The sequence below is a fragment of the Sebastes umbrosus genome, chromosome 14 (genome assembly GCF_015220745.1).
Source record: "Sebastes umbrosus isolate fSebUmb1 chromosome 14, fSebUmb1.pri, whole genome shotgun sequence".
NCBI classification, from domain to species: domain Eukaryota; kingdom Metazoa; phylum Chordata; class Actinopteri; order Perciformes; family Sebastidae; genus Sebastes; species Sebastes umbrosus.
The window spans coordinates 20,556,347-20,580,133 of NC_051282.1; the positions used below are offsets into that span (position 1 = coordinate 20,556,347).

At 40.9% G+C, this 23,787-nt stretch overlaps 1 protein-coding gene across 3 annotated transcripts in view; it reads left to right on the forward strand.

The window, feature by feature from the left end:
- stat5a (signal transducer and activator of transcription 5a) overlaps positions 1 to 23,787 on the forward strand; it is a 67,811-nt gene that overhangs the window by 21,641 nt on the left and 22,383 nt on the right. Inside the window, exon 2 of one of the 3 annotated variants that reach the window (XM_037792845.1) lies at positions 21,858 to 21,921. The exons of the other annotated variants lie outside the window; for them this stretch is intronic. The gene's annotated coding sequence lies outside the window, so the exon portion shown is untranslated. The remainder of the gene's footprint in view (positions 1 to 21,857; positions 21,922 to 23,787) is intronic. 3 annotated transcript variants of the gene reach the window in all.

Genomic DNA, 23,787 nt, shown 5'->3' on the forward strand with positions numbered 1-23,787 from the left:
CCATCCCTGAATGCACATCACTGCCTGCTTACTTGCAATCCTGGGCCAGTAATGATAAAATCCATTTTGTGAGATTTACCTCAAAGTTTCATTTCCTCTGTGTTTTACGATCAGACAGTAGCTTCTGAAAATCCACTCTCAGCATTCTGTAACTCCGGGGGGTTTACGCTAAGGCCTCTTCATGTGCCCTACCACAGAAATATGTAAACAACACCCTCATCCGGGGCCTCATCACAACTCCTTATTGACTATCCCGTCTGGGACATCCCCGACTCCCTGTGCCCAGTCACACATGGAGGGCCCCTATTTATTCACTTGTCAGATGGCATTTAACACGCTGTTTGGGAAGACAACAAAGCCGGTGTCAGAGGACTGACAGATAGTAGCAGGGAGGTCTGATGGGGAGGAAGGCTGTTTTCAACATAACCTTGTACTTTGTCATGTAATTCATAAGAAAGTATAATTCTGCAGTGCTTCATGCATTTTCATTTAGCTGTTTTTTAACCGCATTTGCTTTGTCAGATTAAATGAATCCTCTTGTCTACAAGACTAAACAATGCATGAGCTGGCAGATAGATGAACAGCAGACCTGAGCTGGTCATTTATGTGGCAGAGGTGCTGCACAGGAAGGTGCTGCTAATGACAAACATGTTTTTCTGGTCATTAAGTGATTTACCAGAGATGGACACTAGGGCAAGGTCCAACCAGTGTCGATAAAGGTTAACTGTTATAAAGCAATGTGAAACAATTCTGCAGCGTCCATGTCAGGTGTCAAGTCTCCATGTTAGTTCAACTGATTTATTATATCCTATTTTAAATTAATAAGGGTCAATGTGATGCAAAATTATGGTCAAAAACACAATTGATTGCTGTAATTAGGGCTGCAACTAACGGTTATTTTCATTGTCTATTAATCTGCTGCTTATTTTCTAGATTAATCCATTAATCATTTGGTCTATAAAATGTCAGAAAATAGTGAAAAATAAACATCCCAGTTTCTCAGAGTCCAAGGTGATGTCTATAAATGTCTTGTTTTGTCCAAGTCCCAAAGATATTCAGTTTAATATGATATAAAACAGAGGAACAACAGGAAATCTCCATATTTGACAGGCTGAAAATGTTCTGCCATTTTTGCATGAAAAAATTACTTTAACAATCTAAATCAAAATAGTTGTTGATTATTTTCTGTCGGTCATTAATCGTTGCAACTCAAGCTGTAATGTTTTAAAACTTTTCTCAAACTATTTCAACCTTTTCTAGCTTTTCAGTTTTTGAAATCTGTGTTTGAGGCAAGATTTTAGATTCAATAATAACTTAAAGAATCTGCTGTAATGGATGTTACAATTTATGGGGATGTATGAATGAGTTTATTACATGCAGTTTACATCTTGTGCTCTGGTCTTTAAAGAGTGGATCTGTACCAGTGGGTAACCTCCGGGTCTGAAAAGTGAAGCCAATGCTGAAGTGCCTTAAACTTGCATTCTTTCTAATAACCAGCAGGGGGCGACTCTTCTGGTTGCAAAAAGAAGTCTGATTGTATAGAAGTCTATGGGAAAATGACCCTACTTCTCATTTGATTTATTACCTCAGTAAACATTGTATGATATGAGTTTATGGTCTCAATCACTAGTTTCAAGGTCACATTTAGATTCGAATAGACCATAAAGCAGGGTATGCTCAGGGCATGGCTACCTTTGACAGGTCGCTACCACGGCATTATCCGTTCTTGTTTGTGTTTTCGTCTTACAACTTTAACCCTTTCACAGTGTGTTTTCAGTTCATGATAGTTAATTATAACCTTTTGGTTACCTATAAATGTCTTATTCAGCGTTCAGTTGTACTTAGCTCCATCCTCTCGTGTCACTTCTGGTTGCACATAACCAAGATGGCAACGTCCACTTCTTATATACAGTCGTACATCTGTACATTATGCGTAACGAGCATTGTAGACAATACCTTTTGTAACATGCAGCTTTACTCAGATAAAAATATCAGGCAAACCTCTCAGAGCCGTGTTATTGTAGGAATTATTAGACATGGAGTCTTTTATAGATGGGCTTTCATGTAAATGATTAATGCAAAATCAGTAATCTGTCAGCATGAATCAGAGAATATCTGATATTTTATGGCGAATAAGGAACAAAAGCGTTCTTTTACACTATTAACTTTGCTCCTGTGGGGCCACGTGCTGTGAGCTGAACTGAACTGAAATGTAAGAGTCTCTCTTTGTGTTTGTGCCAGGTACTAATTTGGCTCAGTCTTCTCTTCAGGGGCCCCTCTTACCAGGCCTGGATAAACGACTGGTGGCAGGGGGCCCCTGTGTCAGCTCCTGACTCTGAACAAAAGCATCAGCGCTAATTCTTCGCTCTGCTCCACCAGCTCAGGAAAATCATTCAAATGGTTGCGTTCTTCTGTATAGATTCAACGAATATCAAGCCAAGAAAATAACAAGCGTTTCCCACAGATGATTATAAGTTCATTTGCAGACTGTTTACATGTAGCGGCTGTTAGTTATCATCCATTACACTGAGAACAGCGCTGAGGTGCTGATCTGATGAATGAAAGGGTAATATTGGGTATTATGTCAGCAAATGAATAGATTGTCTAACCATTGTTTTCACATGCCTTTGAGACAGAAAGCAGGCGAAAGCATCCAGTCATGCAGCATGCATGTGGAAATGACTCTGCAGTTGGGTTTTAAAACCACGATGTTACCAAAGGTCTGTGTTAGCAGATTAGAGCTCCCACCGCATGTGTTTGGTTAAGAAGAGAAGGGGACGGGACGTTATGACAACACATGGACCAGCGATCTTATTCGTCTGGATCTGTTGCATGTTCTTTGTTTCCAATTCCTGCCGTATGTAGGTTAAGCTTCTTGTTGGGTGATTATTTTGGAAAGCGTTTTTTCTTTCTTATCAGCCTAAAGCCGTCTGCTCAGTTGTCATCCCAAAGTGTGTTATTCAGATGGAAACGCTTCTCTGTTGGTTATTTATTATATAACGAAATATTTTTGTCACCAGCCCGTTTTTTTAATTGAAGGCTGTGAGCTGACAATTGTAGGAGATGAATTTGAAACATGCTGTAGGAAGCCAGATGAAAGATGATGATGTGATTAGTTGCCTCTTGATTTCCTCGAAAACTAAATTTAAACTGAATTTACTATGAAAAGTTAAAGCTTGTTTCTTGTTTTTCCAGTTTTCTAAATTGGAAACAAGGCAAACCAAACGAGTGATGCGATTACTGATTCAGGTGTCAGATGGCTCCATGATAATGTGGCTTGTGGCTGGCGTACAGATGTCCGTGTGTTGATGAGTATTGTCCTTCTTAAGAGGATCTTGGCAGTTTTTTGAAAATGTGCAGCCAAGATGTGAACATTCACAGCCTAAGAGTAATGCAGTTTTTATTGTCTCTGCTTTTGTAATCAAAAGAAGATGTAAAAAAACGATAGGAAGTTAGTAGAGCTGCATCGGTTAATTGTTAAATCATTTTAACAACAAAAATACTAATTCCAGCATCAGAGAAGTGTGCAGTGAGGGGGTTTCCGATACAACTCGACCATCTGACAAGCACTCCTGAAGCATAGTGGCAGCTCAAAGGGTTGCTGTTCAGGCTTAGATCTAATGTCTGTTTTTATAAGTGGACTAACACTATCCTGCGCTGATCTGTCATTACAGCAGACTGCTGCACAGTGACAACTGTGCTAGCTGGTTGTCGCTGCTGTCCGTCTCTGCTCAGTGGTTTTCTGGCTCTAAAAGTGGCTCCACTACAGCAAGCTGGCATTCCTGCTGCCATGGACTTGAGCTTCAGGCCAGGTCCACATTTAACACTCCCTCTGGAGTTCACATTATATAATGTCACCCACTGGTTGTGTGTAGTCGACACGCTGGATGCACTCATGTGGAGACAAATACATACACACAGAGACGTATACTGTAAGTCCTAAGTGCATGCACAAATGCAGAAATGTAAGCGAAGCTCAGTGGGTTGTTAATGTTGCAGACAAGGTAGAGACAGATAAGATAAATATAGAAGGAACTGCTTTAAATAAGGAAAGCATGATAACTACTCTATAGCATGTATTATTCTGGTCTTACAGTTTCTGTAACAGGTCAAAGGTGTGAGCTGTTCATTTCTGTAGCTCCAATTGGAAAACAAGACTTGGTGAAAACGGAGTTTATGTCTGGATCGTGTATGGTCAGTCTGTGAATTTGTGACTAAATTGTTACACATATAGTCAGTGGTCATGTCTATAATGTTAAATCCAGCGGTACATGTCCACCAGGTCCGGCGGGGACACTAGAGGACGCGCTGCTCCACTCAACTGGCCGTTCAAGCGGTGACGTACCCTCTCGTTGAATGCACCTGATTGGTCCCTGGTTTTCTGCTTGCCGTTTCAAACAGGAAACACCATGTCGGCCTGCTCTAACTTTCTGTTATTCCGTCTAAACAATCCACCAAAATCTACTTCTGAAAACATTTTTAAGCGAGAAATAGGCTATGCCCCTGCTGAATCTCGTATTACTTTAGAACTAGATTGACTAGTTTAACAGTTTGGTCCAAGTTTCGTGAGCCGGAGGCATCACACTGGACAGACTCATTTGGACTGTTCCCTGCCTTTTCATTTTGAAAGAGCAACAGCCAACGAGGTGACTCCAATATTCCAATAACTTCATCACTCAGTCAGTCACTCACTCAAGGAAAGACTTTTGCGGCTGGCTCTCTGCGCTCCCGCCAAAAAGGAAAAAGAAAGTAGAACTGCTGAGGGGATGGATCGTGTGAACTTTATATTATTGGCAAATACTTTTCAAAGCAAACCATTGGTTGGCAGCTATTGGTTTTTCATTCACGCCAATACAAAATGAAAATCTACATGCTGGAGATACTGTTGGTAATCTATGACCTAGACAATTTGCTTTTTTTGTGCTTAATTAAACCATCTTCATTAGGTAATGCATTTGTAAGCTGACTCTTTTTTAAAACTCTCTTTGTGGTGCATTCAAGGACGCTCTATATTGGCCTTTTTTAATGGAAAAATCCACAAAATCAAGCAAGCTTTACGACTCAAGTTGATTTTCACATAATATCATCGGCAAAGAAGAACTGATTGTAGGTAGTTTGTCACGTGACGATATCAAACAACAGTGCGGTGCTAGTGGAGAGTGTAACGGTATCGGTAGTCAGGACGAGGAACATGTAGTAGTGCAATAAACAGCTGTTAAATTATAATTATAATACTAATAATAATAATATTAACTATATATTTTTTATCATGCTGGTATCGTAAAAAAAAATGATATCATAACATCTCTAATCTGTAATATCACAGCATGTAAAATCATGCACTGTAACAAAGTGTATACTTTATATACTAGACATGGAGGTGATATTGAACTGTTGCAGTTTGGTCAAAACGTTCTGATATTCAGATATTAAATATTGTTGCGCTTCGTGGCAGTTTATTACTGTTCTACTTTTCACCTACTGTACAATATGAAGGTTGTGCTGCACTTGAACAAACATCAGTCTCACACGTGGAAGTATTTCAAAGCTGCACAGTTTCCTTTTCACATATAGGCTGCAGACTTCCTCACCTCAAATACCCCGACTTGCTCTCAGGCGTCTGTCCAGATGGTTGGGGAGCGTGAGCCGGGGGGAACAAAGCAGATAATTGGCTGGTCGAGCTGTGGCTGGAGTGGAAGGGATTTAGGGCGGGGGTTTCTGAGGCTAGCAGGCCAGCTGATCACAATGAGGTCACACTAACGGGGACTCAGCGAGTCGAGAGTACTGCAATACAGATCTGTAAAGGCCCTAACACACCAACACTGTTATAGATATGTCCTGAACATTTGCAGTTAGTATTCATAAATTAATTGGGACATCTTGTGTTTCACTGTAAACTTGAAAAAGTCACTTTTGGATCTTAAACTGATGATCACAATAGAATGAAAAGATATTGCAGCCTCTCTCTACCAGGCCAACTCCTTTAAATAGTCTGCCGCTCTCATAAGGTTGCATAAGGCCACCATTGCAACATGTCATCGCTACTGAAGTAAGGCTTCTCTGTTACCAATAAAAGGCTCGGCCAATGTACTTCTGCATAAAGTTGCACAAAGTAATGGCTGCGTGCTAAAATGCTTCACTTGCTAAATGTAGTAGAGTCATATCCCAGCCAGGCAGCCATGTACCGATCTGCTTGTCGGTGACACACAGCGTTATTTTCCAGGCTGGAGTCCGGCACGGCTGTCACCTGCAGTATATTATGACTCCCTAATTGATCCGACTTAATACTGACCGCTGCTCCATCACTGTGCTCGGTCACAGCTCCAGCCAGTCACACAGAAATAACAGATTGCTGGTGTTTCATCAGGGAAGCAGGGGAGGTGCAGGCGTTGCTGCAGTGACAGCTGGTGATGTTTCTATGTTGAGGATCTTCAGTTCAACTTCTTTCGTTTCCCTGCCCCTTCTGTGTACAGTTGACATCACCATGCTTGCCTGGTGCTAAATTGTTCATACATAAATGTCACTTTGTGCTAATTGTGACGGATCTATCGAGGTAAAGATACAAACGATAACAACACATTAACCTAAATTTGTTTTAACGGCACTACATTTTTTTTATGCATTAACGCAATCGATATTCCGGAGGTTATAGCGGGCTCAGTTTTAAAACTAGAGTGAAGATACTGGTATCATATGAAACTAGAGAACCTAAGGAGCAACCGTGTCATACTTGTCGAAGGAGGCTAAATAACGCTCCAAACTAAATTTTGGCGAGGAAAAACTGTCATGACCATTTTCAAAGAGGTCCCTTGACATCTGACATCAAGATATGTGAATGAAAATGGGTTCTCTGGGTACCCACGAGTCTCCCCTTTACAGACATGCCCACTTTATGATAATCACATGCAGTTTGGGGGCAAGTCATAGTCAAGTCAGCACACTGACACACTGACAGCAGGATGTTATGATTTGAGCATATGTTTCATGCTAAAGGCAGTACCTGTGAGGGTTTCTGGACAATATTTGTCATCGTTTTGTGTTATTAATTGATTTCCAATGATAAATATATACATACATTTGCATAAAGAAAGCATATTTGCCCAATCTCATATTGGCAAGAGTATTAAATACTTGACAGAACTCCCTTTAAGGTACATTTTGAACAGATAAAAAAATGTGTTATTAATTTGCGGTTAATGATGGACAATCATGCAATTAATTGCGATTAAATATTTTAATCGATTGACAGCCCTAAAACATACTGAAGTGCAAAGAACATAAATTGTTCCAACTTGCACACGACACCATAATAATTTATCAAAAGCATTATCAATCATATAACAGCATTCAAATACACCCCATTAGCAAAGGCCTCTTGACTATCTTCTAACAGCCAGAGTTTAGAGAGTTAATGAGCCAGGTAATGAGAGTCTGTGGTTTTCTCTCAGTGGGAAGAACATTCCTCTTAAAGTGGAAGGCGGTGTCAAACCAATACTGGGCTACACACTCAAAAAGATAATCCAGGAATAATAAAAACATAACACAGTGCCATGATATTCATTATAATTCATTTACTCTTGGCTCCTCAGTCACTTTCTGTTAAGCATGGATGCAGATGCTCATGTGAAACGTATGAATATCAGAAATATGATTTCCTGTTACTGTTTTCCTGGCATTGTGTAGCTTACAGTGACATGCAGATGTTCATTCCCTTTTTTTCATTTTTTCCATTTATTGTTGTTCACAAGAAAATATATTGAAGCAGGATTTTCATCTCCCCTCTGATCTGATCTGATCTGCCCCCTCGAAGAGTTTTAGCAATTACATCATAATAAAGTCCTTCAACCCCAGGGGAAGCTACTGTAAGCTTGTGAGTAATAACTTTATTTTCTCTCAGGAATGGGCTACTAACTTTGCAAAGATTATTTTTACAGTCGGTGAGAATCTGCTTACATGTGTGTACACATGTGTTTACTCTTTGTCAGTGTCTGGTTACTTTAGAGCAGAGGGTTTCAAACTGTGACGCGTACACAACCACACAGGCATGATACACAGATTTTCAGATTCAGTGTAACTTACACCTCTCTAGGATATCCTTATCTGTGGTGTATATCGCAAATAAACTTCCATAAATCTGCTTAGAAATCATAGACAAAAGATGCTTCTTGTAACTCAAGAAATGCCTGAGAATCATCACATTTTTAAGTTTTCCTAGTTATCAAAGTAATCCAGTGATCGTTGTATGTACATCCACAGGTACATTGCAAACAGGAACTGCTAATAGTTAATTCAGCTTACTTTTAATGGTGCCAATTTTGCCAAAATGTAAACAAATATTGGCTAAAAGCCCACAGTTAACTGACTGAATCCATGGCAACATTATGCTTCCTGTTTACATCCTCCAAAAAGGGATGTTGGCGGTTGGGGTGCATGCATCCATGCATCCGTATCACTCATAACCTCAACAAAACAATCCAAACTACCCTGTTAAACTCACTACACACAGCATGTTTGTGTTCAGCGAGTGTCATTTAAAGGTGCACTGTGTAGCTACATGCTCCAAAGAAAGAGGGGGCAGCATTTCACCTCTACTACTGGGTCCATACAATCTACATTTATAGTCATCATACAGTTATTTTAACTAACTAACTAACAGCAGGGCAAGAAGACGTAAAATTACGGAGCTTCAGTTGCCGGCCGTGGCGGCTTGGATTTGGTTGGCAGAAACCCAAGCACCGGGACTCCCCACAGGCTGGGATCAGACAGCTGTAGCAGGGGTTTGCACCGCTGCCTGAATTCAAGTTAACTGCTATTGGAAGGTCCGCCCGTCTCCCGGAGCTGCCACACGCTCTACTCCCGGCAAAGTAGTCTCCTGGCGACGAGGAGGAAATGGCGAGGGAGCAAGTCGTTTTCTTGTTTCTGTCACTTTGGATTTAATCCAATAAAGAAATGATCAAAACACACACAGACCACAAGCCCTTGGTGCAGCTCGACTTCCTCGTCCTTTCATGTTGGACTGAGGGCAGACTGGACGCTACAGTGACTCACTATCGCCTCAGACAGGACGGGCCAGGGCTAGTCGGTTAGCAGGTTCATTTCAGTAGACATCTCAGCAACACAATATATAGACTCTTTTCACTTTCTGTTGATAATTTTAGCTCATTTTTTGGAATTTTTTAAACTAAAAATTTGGCCAGATCGTACACATTGTACTTTTGTGAAATAGAGTTGTGTTGAGACTTACAGATGATTAGTTGATGTCTGTCACCGTGTTGACAATATACACAATAACCCCCACCCACAGGCCATTGACATCAGACTATCTTCTCCTTTTATTTGTAGTGGCTCATCATCACAGCCAGAGCATCCTCAGGCCTCCGCTGCAGCACTGCGGGTATAACTGGCTACCTGGGGGCATGTGTAGGCTTCTCTTTCCTCTTTACACAATTACAGTTGGTCTGTCTGTCAGTCTGAATGAAGTGTGTCTGTGAGTCTAAGAGCACAACACAAAAGGCCGAATGTGTGATGATGATGATAACAGCAAGCCACTCTGCCATCTGTTGCGTCAGCGTACGCCGTTCGGTTTGATTCATGAAGCAACCAGTGATTATCTTTACGTTGATTGTTGAGTTCTTCTCAAAAATTGTTGATGATGTTGACGATGTGTTTAACACGATCAACGTAAATTCGAATTTGTGTTTATTCCAGTTGCTTATGATTAGGACTGCTATAAATGTTTTTTCATGTAGATATCCTTTTGCATATTTTGCACTAGAGTTATGATATTTAAATGTAAGGAGAGCGACACATCTCAGGTTCACAATGGCCCTTGCACTAAATACTGCAGCAGGACAATAGTACAAGGAGCATCATACTGACACGCAACATTTTCTGTCCTTTTACCCTCACACCCTTCTGGCCCTCTACCATGAATTTTTAACACGTCTCTCTGTTTGGTATTCAGACTTCATTAACAATAAGACAATACGCTCCAACAAATTATACTGTGGCTGCAGGCAGATGTTCTGTTGCTTTAAATGTGCCTTTTATGTGGTTCAGTTTCGTTTATCCACACCTCTGGCATTTTATTCCCCATGGTTATTTCCAGTTTAGTTGGTGTGTGAGTGAGGGTTTGTCTGCATAAACACACAATTTTTCTAGCTGGTGTTTGTAGAGATTTCCTTCCAGCTGTGTCCAGTTCTTAAAGGGATAGTTTGGGTGTTTTGAAGTGGGGGTTGTATGAGGTATCCATAGTCAGTGTATCACCTACAGTAGATGACGGTCGGCACGCCACCAGTTTGGAGAAACAGACAGGAGTTACCGCATGGTAGCAAAGAAATGTACTGCTGTGGACGGGGCCGGCAGCAAAACATATTTTTAGACGAAAAAGAAAAAAAGAGAAAGGCACACCTAAAAAAAAAAACAATATTAGTTTAGGTGTACGCTATATGTAGAGTATTTTCACAGGTTTACCTTGCCGTCAGACAGCTACAGTATGTATGGGAACTGAAGCAGTTATCTATGCTCTCGCAAAAACAACCAGACTCCATTGAAAAAAACAGTAATTTTAGAGTTGCTGGTCTCCTGCTGCCTCGATCGTTTAATTTCTTTGCGTTATTTTTTTGACTTTGATTAGTTTGTATTCACCAAAGTCACACAATAACACAAACAAATTAACAGATCAAGTACTGCATGGAACAATGTCAATTGTTAATATGTGATAGGGTGGATTTTTTCTTTAAACAATCCCTCAGTCTCACTCTTAAACTGTGTCACATGTTTGTCATGTAGCTTCTTTTAAGAGCATAGAAGCTGTAACTAATATGTCCACATAAACACAAACAGACACACAGAAACATGCAATTTATCTCTAACTGCTTCTGTCTGATGCTCATTTTGACTGATTATTGGTGGTTGTCTTGTCAGCAGCACAGTCTTTTGATCCAGTCCAGTTTGGCCTTCACGTCACTAAAAAAAAATGACCTCATCTTGCTAATGTGAGGATGTGACAGTGACGGCCATATTCCACTCTGGTCCTCGTTTAGCCTGTTGCATGCAGACATAACAGCAGGAGCTGATAGGAAAGGCCTGCGGGGCAGAAATGTTCGGCTCACAATTTGATTTACCCATCAAATGTGTTCCTTTTTTTAGTGTTAATTTAGTCTCGCCATATTTAATTAAAGTTTCTCCCCATTTAAATGTGAGACAATACGCGAGCCATGTGTCACCACCTGCGCACTCCCAACACGTGCATGTTCGCGCACACACTCAAGCGCATTACTGAACTAATGAGTGATCTTCCTCATGTTGACAGCGTGATGGGATGTGGGTTGGAGCATAGCAACAGGACCTCAGGGCAGGTTGGACGGCACAAAGGCCCTCCTGTAGTCGTCAACAAGTCTCCCGTGTCTTCTTCTTCTATCATTCTTTGATTCTGTGTTCAACGTGAATCAACAGTCACATTTGTTTGACCCTCAGTCAATGATTGTCGCCAGTTTTACATACGCTTGATGCATTTTCCGCTTCACCGTCTCATCTGCACCAGCGTGTTGGCAGTATCCACAGATCAGGAGGATGTGCAGGTCAATAAAGGCTCCAGCCTTCATGTGCGGTCAGACTGACATCGTCAGACTGAAGTGGAGTCACATTTCAGGCATCTAATTTTGAATTAAATCTCGTGAAAGAAGATACTTAAAGGAATGTTTAACTGGTTATGATACAGTCTCAATTTAATACTGATACCGCCATACTGTATGACCTGCATAAGTAAACGAGACCATCAGCGATATTGACTATTTCTATGTAGTTATTCTTCTGGTCCTTCTGGGCCTCTGGCAGCGATCAGCCCGCCACAGATCCGTCTTCGCTGCCGCATTCGATCTGCAGTTGGAGCTGGAGGTGGGAGGTGGAGGGCTCCTCCTGCAGCCCGGAGCAAAGCTTTGCCTCGCTGCTCTGCTGGTCCCCGCTGGGAGCCAACACATACACCACGCTGCTGGAGGCCCAGGCCGTATTGCTGGGCCTGCTGGAGGGAAGGGAGGCACGGGAGAACCAGAACCAGGACAAAGCGGGAAAGACTGTCAGACCCTGTTGCAGTAAAATGAGAGGTTTTCTAAAGGGAATCTGGTGCTCGGAAACACTACCGCTTTTATACACAGGGACCGCCAAAATCCACACAAAATGAAAGTTCCTCGTAGTAGCTTTAACATAAATGTGGAATTCAAATGGCCTTGTATTTCAGTGTCGAGATGAGTCATAACAATGATTGAGTTTGTGCTATCTGTCTGCTGAAAGAGTTGCTGAGTTGACAAGATGTGAATGGGCCATCTTGTAGTGTTTGCATGCAGGAGAGTAGTGAGCCAGATCTGCGTTGTGTTGGATGTTTGGCCTGGCTGGGATAACATGTTGCGTCCTGACTGCTGCTCTGCACTCTTTCAAAGTTTGTTTTTTTCTATCTGCCCCTTGACCCCTCCACCCTCCTCCATCTTTTCATAAACAATCCTTCTGTTTAAACTATTCACACACATTGTCCTTCTTCACGTTCTTGCTGCTCTGGAGGTTAGTGTACAGATGATGTGTCTGACCACACTTTAAAGTTTCTCTTTTTAAAAATATCCCTGAATGGGGCCACAGTTGCTGTGGAAATAGATGCAACCACGTGTGCTGGACGCAACACCGGAAGTAAGTTATGAGCTTAATTTACACTTGGCAGTTTTACGCTGATGTTATTTATAAAGCTGGCCCAGGGTGGGTGTGATAATGCATAGCCTCTGTCATGGAGCAGCTGGACTGTGGGAGAGATGGAGGGAGGAGAATAGAGGAGCATGGAAGTGTAGCAGCAGACGGCAGACAGTGGAGCCAGTTGTTTATTTTAGGACTCATTTATTTACCTAGAAAAAAGGTCTGTGATAATCCCCACTGCAGTCCAACTCTCCTGCATCTAGAGTCTTGTGTTTGTTTTGTTCAATCTTCTTTTTCTACTTTTTAAAAAGAATTGTTCAAACAATAAAAACAAATCTGCCGAGGTTGAGATCAGAATACTTTCAAGCTTCGGGCAACAAGTTTTATTTGGCATCCAATTAAACAAACAAGTGTCAGCAACATAATTAAGTCACTATTTATACATAATTTATCTTTACACAGATTTATTGTCCAACCAGATCTTGCAGCTGTAACTGCTGTTATAAAAAAGAAAGAAAAGATGTTCGATTGTATCGCTCGCGGCCATGACGAGGTAAATCAAAGGCTCAAGAGAGTCAGTAAGTCTGTTCACACCAGGAACAATACGACTTGCTCATGCCAACATTGTCAAATATTACGAAGGGTGAGAACCAGAGCGGCGTAAGGGACATTTTGGGTTCAAATGAATTATATATATATATAAAATGAAAGCTCTTGATATGCTCTTTCTTCTGCCAAAAGGGCACATGTGAAGTCTAAACCTAAAGTCTAAGTCTAAAGTCTAAAGTTAAAAATCTCATTGGCTTTTTGTCGAGGGAACCTGGGCGATGTTAACTTCCTGGTTGGCCTACAAAAATATGTCATCCCCGGAGCACTCTATTACAACCAACATGCACATATTGAATGAGTGAGTAAATACAATGGACTAAATTGCAAATTTATTCTATGATTAAGATCTTGTGGCCAGCCAACCTCTGTACTAAAACAGAAATAGTTAAGCCATCAAAAAACAGTTTGCCTTCGTCATGTATCCTGCAATTCATGGAAAAGAGGGGAAAAAGAGAGATTTGGGTGAAATGGTGAATGGAGAGATGTGGGCAAGGACAGTAAACTCTGCAGAGAGCTGGAGGTTAGTGAACTTTTGCTGATGAAACCGGAGTAAACTGAATTATGAAGTAATACTCTTTAAATCATGGCACACTGTATTATTTTTTCGTCCGATTGCCGTTTATTTGCTGTCATACAATTTTAGTGAGAACGACAGGAAGCAACTGAATCAGAAGATACATTTTGAAACACTAAACACTGTATAATTTTATCTCTTGACTGTCAACAGCAACTGGCCCAGACTAGAATAGACTCCAACTAGGTCCAATAAGCTGTAGTGTCTCAATAACAACTGATTTAAACTACTAAATAATTGATACTGGACCAAATAATCTCAGTGTGCCCTGCACCCTTTAGGTAAAGACATGTGCATATTTTGATTTTGTGTCGTCCAAGCACCCATTGGTTTGACTTCATGTCAGTACAGTATGAAAATCAACTTGAGATCTATGTTTGTCTTTGGCACTGATTCTTCCAGATGGACCACCATATGTTTGTGGGAAGTTCCAACAAGTAAGATTTGAGAGTCAGCTTCTGAACATTTGCAAGCAACTGTATGAAATGTTCATGTGAAATCAGACCCAGACACAATAAGTAAACATGGACAGTGTGAAAAAGGATCATGTGAATTGGGTAGATTCCTGCATCAAACATGTTTCTGTGAGGCAGCTGATTCAAATCTTGATTGGAGCTTCCACAAGAACTTAATTAAATGCATCCGTCCAGATGACTTTCAAATGCAGCCCTATATTACTATGACAGAGAGAGAGCATTAATATAATTTAAAGGTGCTAAATTTGATATCCAGAGCATGAATATAGCAGCAAACAACTATTTGCTATGTAAAGATATAGAGGAGTAATGTCTACCTGAGCAGAGAAAGTCACTCTCCCTCTGTTTGTGTTGTAATCAGAGTATTTCTGTGCTTTGTTTATGTAGCTGGTCTGACCGCACGTGCATGTTAGTGCATGTGAGTCCCAGTGTGTGCCCCACTGGCTAGCTAATCGCAGCCGCTCTGCACTGTGGCGGTTTGATAATAGCGTCTCAACTCACGGCATCAGTGTGGAAGCGTAGCACCCATCCTCTGGTTCCCACTCAGGTTAACACTGTTAGCTCTGTCAGCACTGTTGCCGTTGTTTGCACTGTTTGCACCAGTAGCTGCTAGCCGCCGGCTCAGTCATCGCAGTGTTGAGAGCCATGTGGAGTTTAATTTTCATACTGCACTGACATGAAATGAAACTATTAACTACTTGCAGATATGAGTGAAACTGCATCCATCAGTCCAAAAGGCTGCTTTGGCAATGCATGTATGTATATGCATGATTTGAAATAAAACGTGCAAACACACCTGGTCCTTTTAAAAACCCACAAAACTAGCTGCAGCATCATATGGCGTGTTGTTTGTGTGTGCCCTTTCGATTCCTGTGTTCACGCGGCTTTGGTGTAAAGGAGAGCGGTAAGATTGCTTTGAATGGTGGGTGGCACTTCAGTTTCCTAACAGGAAGTGCTTACGTTGATGAATGGCAGTTTTTCCTCAGAGGAAAGAGTGGGTGACATAAGTTTGTGTTTAAGTTAACTTTGTTCACGTCAGAGCAGCTAAACGAACACGCAGGCTGATTCTGACACCCTGGGGAATCAAAAAAACAACATCTCAGCTGGGCTTTAAAACACACTCGTCACACTACTGCTAATACTGTGCTGTGATTGTCGTAACTAAGACAACAGAGACTTTGATGATGATTCGAGAGGGATTGTAGTGTTGTTGCTACTGCTTGGATGGCTCAAGTTGTAATATATATCAGTCAGCAGAGGAGGATGTCTGCTACTTAGATTGTTTGGTCTCTCCTCACCCAGAACCTCTCCCTGTTCTGGTGCTCATGGTGTACTGAATACTCTTTGGCAGAACAAACCAGTGAGGGCTTGGCTGAAAAAACTAATTTCTTTTTGTTGACTTCTCCTCATGCAGAGTGAGTGGGATCTTTCTTTATTTTCCATTGATTGACTCATAGTGAAGCTTTGAAGCTTTCTCCTGTTTTATATTCCATTTGCTGCAGGAACTGATGAGTGTGACCAGATGCTGTGTTTGGCATTGATAACATGACATACGCACTGTTTTGAAACGTGTGACAGAATCCCTCTTTGCAGGATAACTCACCTTTTGAGGCAACAAGTGTGGAATAACAATGTAGAGCCTCCTCCAGTTATTTAAAACGATTCTCAAACAATTGTAAAATATTAATTTTTCAGGTTTTCAAGGACAACATCAGCGAGTTAACTACTCAAGGTAGAAGTTGAGTTGCTTATTGTGGTTCCACATCCTAAGAGAGAGAGAGAGAGGCTCATCACATCACCCCCCCACATGCACAAAATGTTATCAATATGCTGCGTTTTTGAGGCTGTATGTTGGTATATAGTTTATAGTTTGGTCAGTCCCTCCAGGATTTCGCTGGCTTTTTTTGGGGGATTTTTGCGGCCTAAAATGCCTGATTTCACTGCAGCTTTTGTAACAGATTGCAATGCATGTTGCGATGTTTTTAGGTGTTTTTTGCAATAACATTACGGGAGCAAGTGAAAATTGCAAAAATAATTGCAAATTGTACCAATAAGAATAAAATCACACTGTTTTGAGTGTTTTTAATAACCCTACCTAAGGCTCAATATTACAAAAATTCTAACAAAATATGCTTTATTTGTACACCTGGGGGTATTCTACAAAGCTCAAAACAGCATAAAATAAAATACTAAAGTGCACAGAACATTTATATTTGTCAACAACAATAACAGACCTAAAACATTGAGCCTGTTCAAAAGCTTACCTCGCAGTAAATACAAGTATAAAACAAAACCCTGTTTTCTTCTGAGTACCCACAGTGCCTGAATAAAAAAAAAAAAATCTGAAATTCAAGAGTTCAGACTTTAATAGAACAAATCAAGTACCACTGTATTTTGCTTTACGGTTTAGAAGAGAGAGGCCCCACTTTAGAGTCAGTTTCCTCTTTCTGTGTCACGTGGGTTTGACCACTCCCAGTACAGTAGGAGACTAGCGGCAGGTCCTGAGTCTATTCGGTCTAATGTGAGAAGTGAACGTGAACACAGATTATGACTGATTCTTTTGCCCCACAGTCACCGAAGTAAATATTGGACTCTTTTTTTTCACAAGCCACATATCTTTTTTGTGTTCCATCACAATATTGCAGGCAGTGCAGAACATTTTACCTTCGCTTTCGTGCAGAACATCGAGGAACTCCCATGCTCATTCTTTAGCAATCATGTTTTGTTGATAAATGTGAGACGTTGTCCGACAGACAGAAAGAAGGAAGTGACGTGGGTGGGGGGGACTGCTTGCTGTGCTTGGTCAAATTTGTGGAAAAGGTGCGGTGATTGGACAAACTTGCAAGGTCGTGCAAAAATCATTAGGGATAGGTTGAATTTGCGTGAATCGTTGCGATCGCAACATTGCAACTTTCTGGAGGGACTATTACTGTGTGAACTTTGAATGGCTGAACATAAGAGTTGAATGAAATAGCAAGCACATGCACTTTAGCTCCTCTTGGCGTAGTTTTGTTCAGTATTGCAAGGTTTTACCTGAGATAGATAATCAGAATAAGTGATAATGCAGCAGTCCTCTCTGACTTTATGGAGAACTCTGTACAGCCGGGTGAGGACAGGTTTTGATTTGTTTGTTTTTCGCAGTTGCGTAATGCTAGCTGGAACCCATTCTCCTGATTCCTTATCCAACCATAGCTCATAAATATGCCACGATTCTGCACGGCGGATGAAAAAAAGAAAACCGCTGTAGTCGTTCCTCGCGTCCTCGCCAACGTTGCGTGAAGGGACTGAGGGAGAGGACTTGATGTTGAACTGTGTGTGTTGAGAGACAGGAATCAAACACCGGGAGCCAACGTGGATTCATTCATTTAACTGGTAATTCATCCGTCGAGGGCCATGAATGTCTTGTGTTACCATGGTGTTGAATTGGTTTAGCTGCAGCATTTGTGTGCGTCTCCGAGAGAGAGTGTTTTATTGATTTCAAGAAAGCTTTCTACTCTATTTGTCATGAAGAGCTCTATTACAGACCTTTACGATGCGGTATAGGGGGAAAAATGTATGATCTGATTAAATCAATGTAGTGCATTCAATAATAATAATAAAGTAAGTCCGACTTTATCTAATGTAAATGAACTTGCTGTTCAGTTGGATCAATGTGCTGCTCCAGACCTTGTAAATGTATATGTGTTTTATACTGATGACCTCGTTCTACTGTCTCCGACTGAACAAGGATGACAGTAACAGCTGGACATATAGTAGAGAAGTACTGTCAGAACTGGCCCCTGCAGTAAACATGAAGGAAACTAATAGCATGATTTTTCAAAAACACCCCAGATATCATGAAAATAAATACCAGTTTACCATGAATAATCATATCATTGAACAGTATGAGTTGTGCCTACTTTGGTATAACCATAACAACATCAGGGAGTTTCAACATGGCAGTGAATGCACTCGATGCGCTCAGTCTATGGTAACGAAAACACAACGATTCTTATTTTCAGGTGATTCTACACTAAAGAAAACATATTCATTAATATTATATTCCATTTCTGCCAATAGAAATGCTACACACACTGAAAAGAGTCCCATATCACAGTTAGTACTGAGGCTAACTGCCCCCTCCAGTCTCACAACAACACTGCTCTCAAAACAGCAATCAGGGTAAACCGAATTGTAACTGAATGTAAAGAAACCTATTTGGAAAGAAGAAACTAAAAAGCCAAAGTAGATTAGATTGTTATGTGGCCCTAAAAAAAGATTATGAATTGGAATATCTGGAATATCTCTCTACTGTGAGAGATGGGAAGCAGAACCAAAAAATCATGTGGTCGTCACTGTTCGACAGGTGAGGCTGAGAACCAAATGCAAGTTCAACTCTGTTATTTCAGATTTCAAAGGTCTTAATGACCTCGCAACATTATAAATACTCCTAGGAGAAGGAGACAAGACATATCTGCTGGGTTTTTGGTTAGATGCCAGAAATAAGGTCTGTGGTTAACACAAGCTTAAAGGTACAGTGTGTAGCATTTAGGGGGATCTATTAGCAGAACTGGAATATAATATTCATAACTATGTTTATTGTATAATCATATGAAACTAAGAACGGTTGCCCTTCATATCTACATAGGGAGCGGGTCCTCTTCTTCACGGAGTTTGCCATGTTTCAGTTGCACAGAACGGTTTTGCAAAGCGGTAAAATACACCAGTAAATACCCCACTTGTGAATTTTGAAGCTTTTGCGCGTCTTAAAAAAGGTGTCTAAATAAGACTACTAAATGTCATCACGCTGAACACTAGTACGCCGTTAGCTTAGTGGTGTAATCGTGCGACCGCGGTGTAGTTCGTTTATAGCCCAACGTAAGCATTTTACTTCTGCCGTTTATGCTTCAAAAAATCATAAAAGTGGTGTTCATTTGTGAAGATTATTTTGCTGAACAAATCGTGTAAGTATCACAAATGTTTGTTTGCGACAGAGCTTATTTAAGTTCCGGGTTGGCCCACAAAAATACGTAATCCCTGCAGCAGTCTATAGGTCGTGTCTGGAAAGTAACCCACAAATTGCAAAATCTGGCAAAAACTTGAAAAAACCTATCCTAATCTATCCTAACTATCTATTCAAGGTCAGTGCCTAACCTTAGCCAACTCGTGGGTTACCTTCTAGACACGACCCTCTCGATGTGTCAACATGCTTTGGTAACATTGTCTTGAAACTTTCCTGCCAGTAAAGCTCCTTTGAATTGAACTGAATTGATAGAGAGACGAAGAGAGGAAAAATCTATACGCAGTAAATTCAACAAAAAGTATGTGTGGGTTCGAGAACATCTTTGGAGATGGAGCCAAGGTCTTTCTCCCTCTGCTGAGAAGAAGTATGGCAATAAAGATAAAAGAGAGCATCAACGATGAGCCAATGTAAAAATCAAGTATTTGTTTGCGTGTGTGTGTGTTTAAGCTCATAAATACAGGGAGTGGACAAAATACAAGAAACATCTTACAATGTGTTGTAATCCAAATATAACAGCACAAACTAAGGTCTGAAAAATGACCACAGGTTGAATTACCAGCTCTCTAGAAACTGCTCAAATGCAGCGTTTATTGCAGGGCTATTGTATTCCATTGCACGTTGTACTGTTTATTTGCCCATCCTTGTCTCCGGAGACAAAGTGAAGATGTGTGAGTTGTCCAGCTGACATAATAGCCTCCTGTGTAGACAAGTCAGAAGGCTTCTCTTCTCAAGTAGCATCACTCTGTTTCCAGCTAACGGAGCCAACAGTGTTTCATAGTGTCTGTTCTGGGAAGTGAAACACATTAGTGAGCATTAATATGAGGCCCTACAATACTGTTATAATTGCTTCATTAAACCAGTGAGTAGCTATGAATCTGCACTTTTGGCTGTTAAATGGTATTCGACTGTGTGTCGGATAATTCATAGATCTTGATCACTGTTCAAGGAAGGATATCAAAAAGGAATGTCTCAGTGTGAGTGGAGCATGCAGACCTGCTGTAGAGGTCATATGTCAGGTCATTAAATTGCTCATCTGGAAGATAATTTATTGGGTTAAATAGAACAAACAAGCGAGATGGCAGAGGAGCTTTGAAGGATCGAGCCAAGGAAGACAGATCCAGAGAGAAAAAATAAAGATACTCACATATTTGTCTGGAGACTTGAGCCAGCATGTGGGCTCCTGCTGTTCTTCCTCTTCGGTGTCCAGCCAGAAATGAGAGCCGTCTCGATCACGATAAACCCAACTTCATAGTCTCTGGCTCTGTGTGCCTCACGATGACAGAGCCATGGCCGTCTGTCAGGCTGTAGTTCATAGCTTAACGCAGCTGCCTGCCATGACACTTTCTAGCCACCTGATCGGGCCAAACTCTCTAGTTTATTTCTGAGAGGAATTCATGAGAAAGAGACAAAAACAAGGCTTTAACTTGGGTTTAATTTTGTTTATCTGGCAAGTGGTTTTCTTGGTTGTGACAACACTACTACTTACCAAGTTCATTGGTGATATCTCACAAAGTGGTGACACAAATGTATCCACTCGTGTTTTGGAAAAGCTCAGTTTCTGGTTTAGTGAGGACAGTGAAAATATTGTGATTTTAAATTGAACAAGCCTAATGTGTAATCTGTACTTGCTGTAGTTGTGCACACACGCTCTTCACACTGGCTCTGCTATATTCTCCAAAATGACCTATGCTGCTCTCACAACACTGGTTTTCAAATTCCTGTTTTGCAAGATGGGCTTCACTAGATATAACTTGGAGTTGTGGTGAGGGCTGGTCGTTTGTTGGCGTTAGCTGACTCCATTTCTAATCGACCGTTAGCTATCGTTGCACACTGTTAGCCCTGTAGCGGAGCTGAAAATAAAGGCACCCGCGAGTGCGCATGATGTCACATCTGTTTTTGGAAAAACGGCCCGCATTCTTCACATTAAAGGCAGTCTACAGGCTGATAGAGGAAACCCAGAAAGTCGTGGAAGGTCTAATTTTTTAGATTAGGTTACAACCTGTTCACAAATTGGAGATTAAAAAATGATTAAAAAACGTGTATATGTGTTAAAAACGTACATACATTCCCTTTAATACAATATATAACACAGAAAAGCATGAAATCTCCATATTTGAGAGGCTGAAAACAGCAATTTCTGCCATTTTTACATGAAAAATGACTCTAACAATTAAATTAAAATAGTTGGCGATTACTTTTCTGTCAATCGTCTAATCGATTAGTCGACTAATCGTTGCAGCTCTATTTGTTTGTGTACCTTTCAGCCTTTGGAAGTTTAATAACTGATGATATTATGTTGACGTGTCCAACACAACTGGAAGAAAGAGAAATCTGTTCAGTGGACTTTCCCTTTCACCCTTTCAGCTCTCTCTCTCTCAACCTCTCATGCTTTTTGTTAAAGCTCCGGTCCTTGTGAAAAAAAGATAGCTTCCTCAGAAGCACCCAAGGTTGACTCACTTCCTCCTTTTGCTTTCTCTCTCTCTGACTCTCTGTCTCTCTCTCTCTGTGTCTGTCTCAGGTTTGTGGTGCTCCTCTTTAGAGTTTCCTGCTGTTATATGGTAACACAGACCTGAAGGAAAGAGGTAAGGTGTATTTTCTTTTGGGTAAAATGCGTGAATGGGCAACATGTTACAGCGTGGAGAGTTTCTTGTAAAGAGAGGACAGTGACAAAGAAAGAGTCTTTTCAGTTCTCATTGCATATCCCCGGTGGTTCATGCCAGGGCATTTGGATGTTGTGGTGTAGTCAGAGGGAAACAGCTGCTGGGAAGCATCTCATTCTCCTGTTGGAGGTGAGAATAGCGGCGATAATGGTGGGTAAACAGCTCCTGGAGCCTCCACCTATAAAGAGCTGACAGACAGATGTAGTGAACACCAGTTTGTCTCACTGTCTTTTGGCAGCACAACAAACACTGTTTAAAGCTTCAGCCCCCAGCATGCTCTGTTGTGCCTATTTGCGTGTCTGTGTAACACAGGATGGTACAGAAAGACAGTCCTGCACCCACAATGGGTGTCACAGAAAGAGGTTGGTAGAAAAAGTTCCGCGCTCTTCCTGTTCAGCTCCTCCTCCAATCAGCTGATAGTACGAGCGCTGATGCTCGCTGCAGATAAAGCATGTGCATGTTACTCATTTGACAAGGACTTTATTGTCTTGTGAAAGTGTGCCGTGAAATGCCTTTTATTCGCCCTCATACGCACACAATCTTAAAACAATCTGCACGTTCAAATTATAGGCGAAGATAACGGAGCATTTAGTGTCGTGTTTGTGAATTTACACCTCGTTGTTTCAGGTAGAAAACGTGTCATCAACCAGCGAGGTATTTGATTCATTTAAACATTACTGGCTTTGTAAATCAGGATAGATGCAACACAATACACCTGATCAACATTTAGTAAGAGAATAAAGACCTTCTTCAACCTCTGTCCCTATTTAACCATACAGATTTGAATTATTTAAATCAAAGCATCACAAATTTCAGCTTTAAAGCTTCGATGTTCTGACGTTATTATGCAAACCTTTTGTCTAATATTTTGAACCAAGGTCAAGTGTTTTATTTAATCAGTACAGGCAAAGTTTCTTTAACTGTGACAGTTTCAAGTCTCATAAAATCATCCGCCAATTGTGGTTGTTTTGATTTCAGCTCACAGTTTACTGAAGCCATCTGTCAGGATTTATGGATTTGCTCCACAGCTCATAGATCTACTAACATTTTACCATTTTAGCAGCATGAATGTGCCTGATATCTAAAGTCTGTAGTCTCCAGCGAGTAAGAACAAGCTGGAAGGTCAAAGGTTAAAGTTCATGACACATCCAGTGCGATATGAGAGCAGGAGCATAATCACAGGCTGACAGGATTAGTGTCTACAGGCGCAAATACCATAAGGTGGAATTATCTTACTGAGCTCATCTCACCTAGACACGCATATAGTAGATGAACATGCACGCACCCGAGCGCAGCTATGATTTGTGCCACGACACGCACACTTGCACGTGCTTTGTCTGGTGATCAGATGAGAGTAGATGTTTGTGACGAGGTTTTTGAATTTTTTATTAAATCGATTTATTATCCAGTCCGTCCCATGGCGTCATTAGATGGATGACTGAAGGTCACTTGTGCAAGTCATGGGATCCTTTTAAATTTGAAGCGGTTTCTTGTTGTGTAAGGAAAAATGTTTCTTTTATGCAGTGTGCAAAATTACTGTAAACTTCAATTACTGGCTAGTTTTCTGCTCTTGAAAAGGAAATAAAAGTTTATAACGGGAATAGAGAAGAAAAACCTCTCCCAAGTTTAGCAGCAACAGCATGGAGAATGTCTCGGGTCATGTATTGTGGACATTGTAAACTAAAGGAAATATATGTTAAGATGCTATGTGGAGGTCTGTTTGTGTCAATTACATATACATTGATACACAAAAGATGCACTCACTGTCAAGCAGAACCACTGACACCA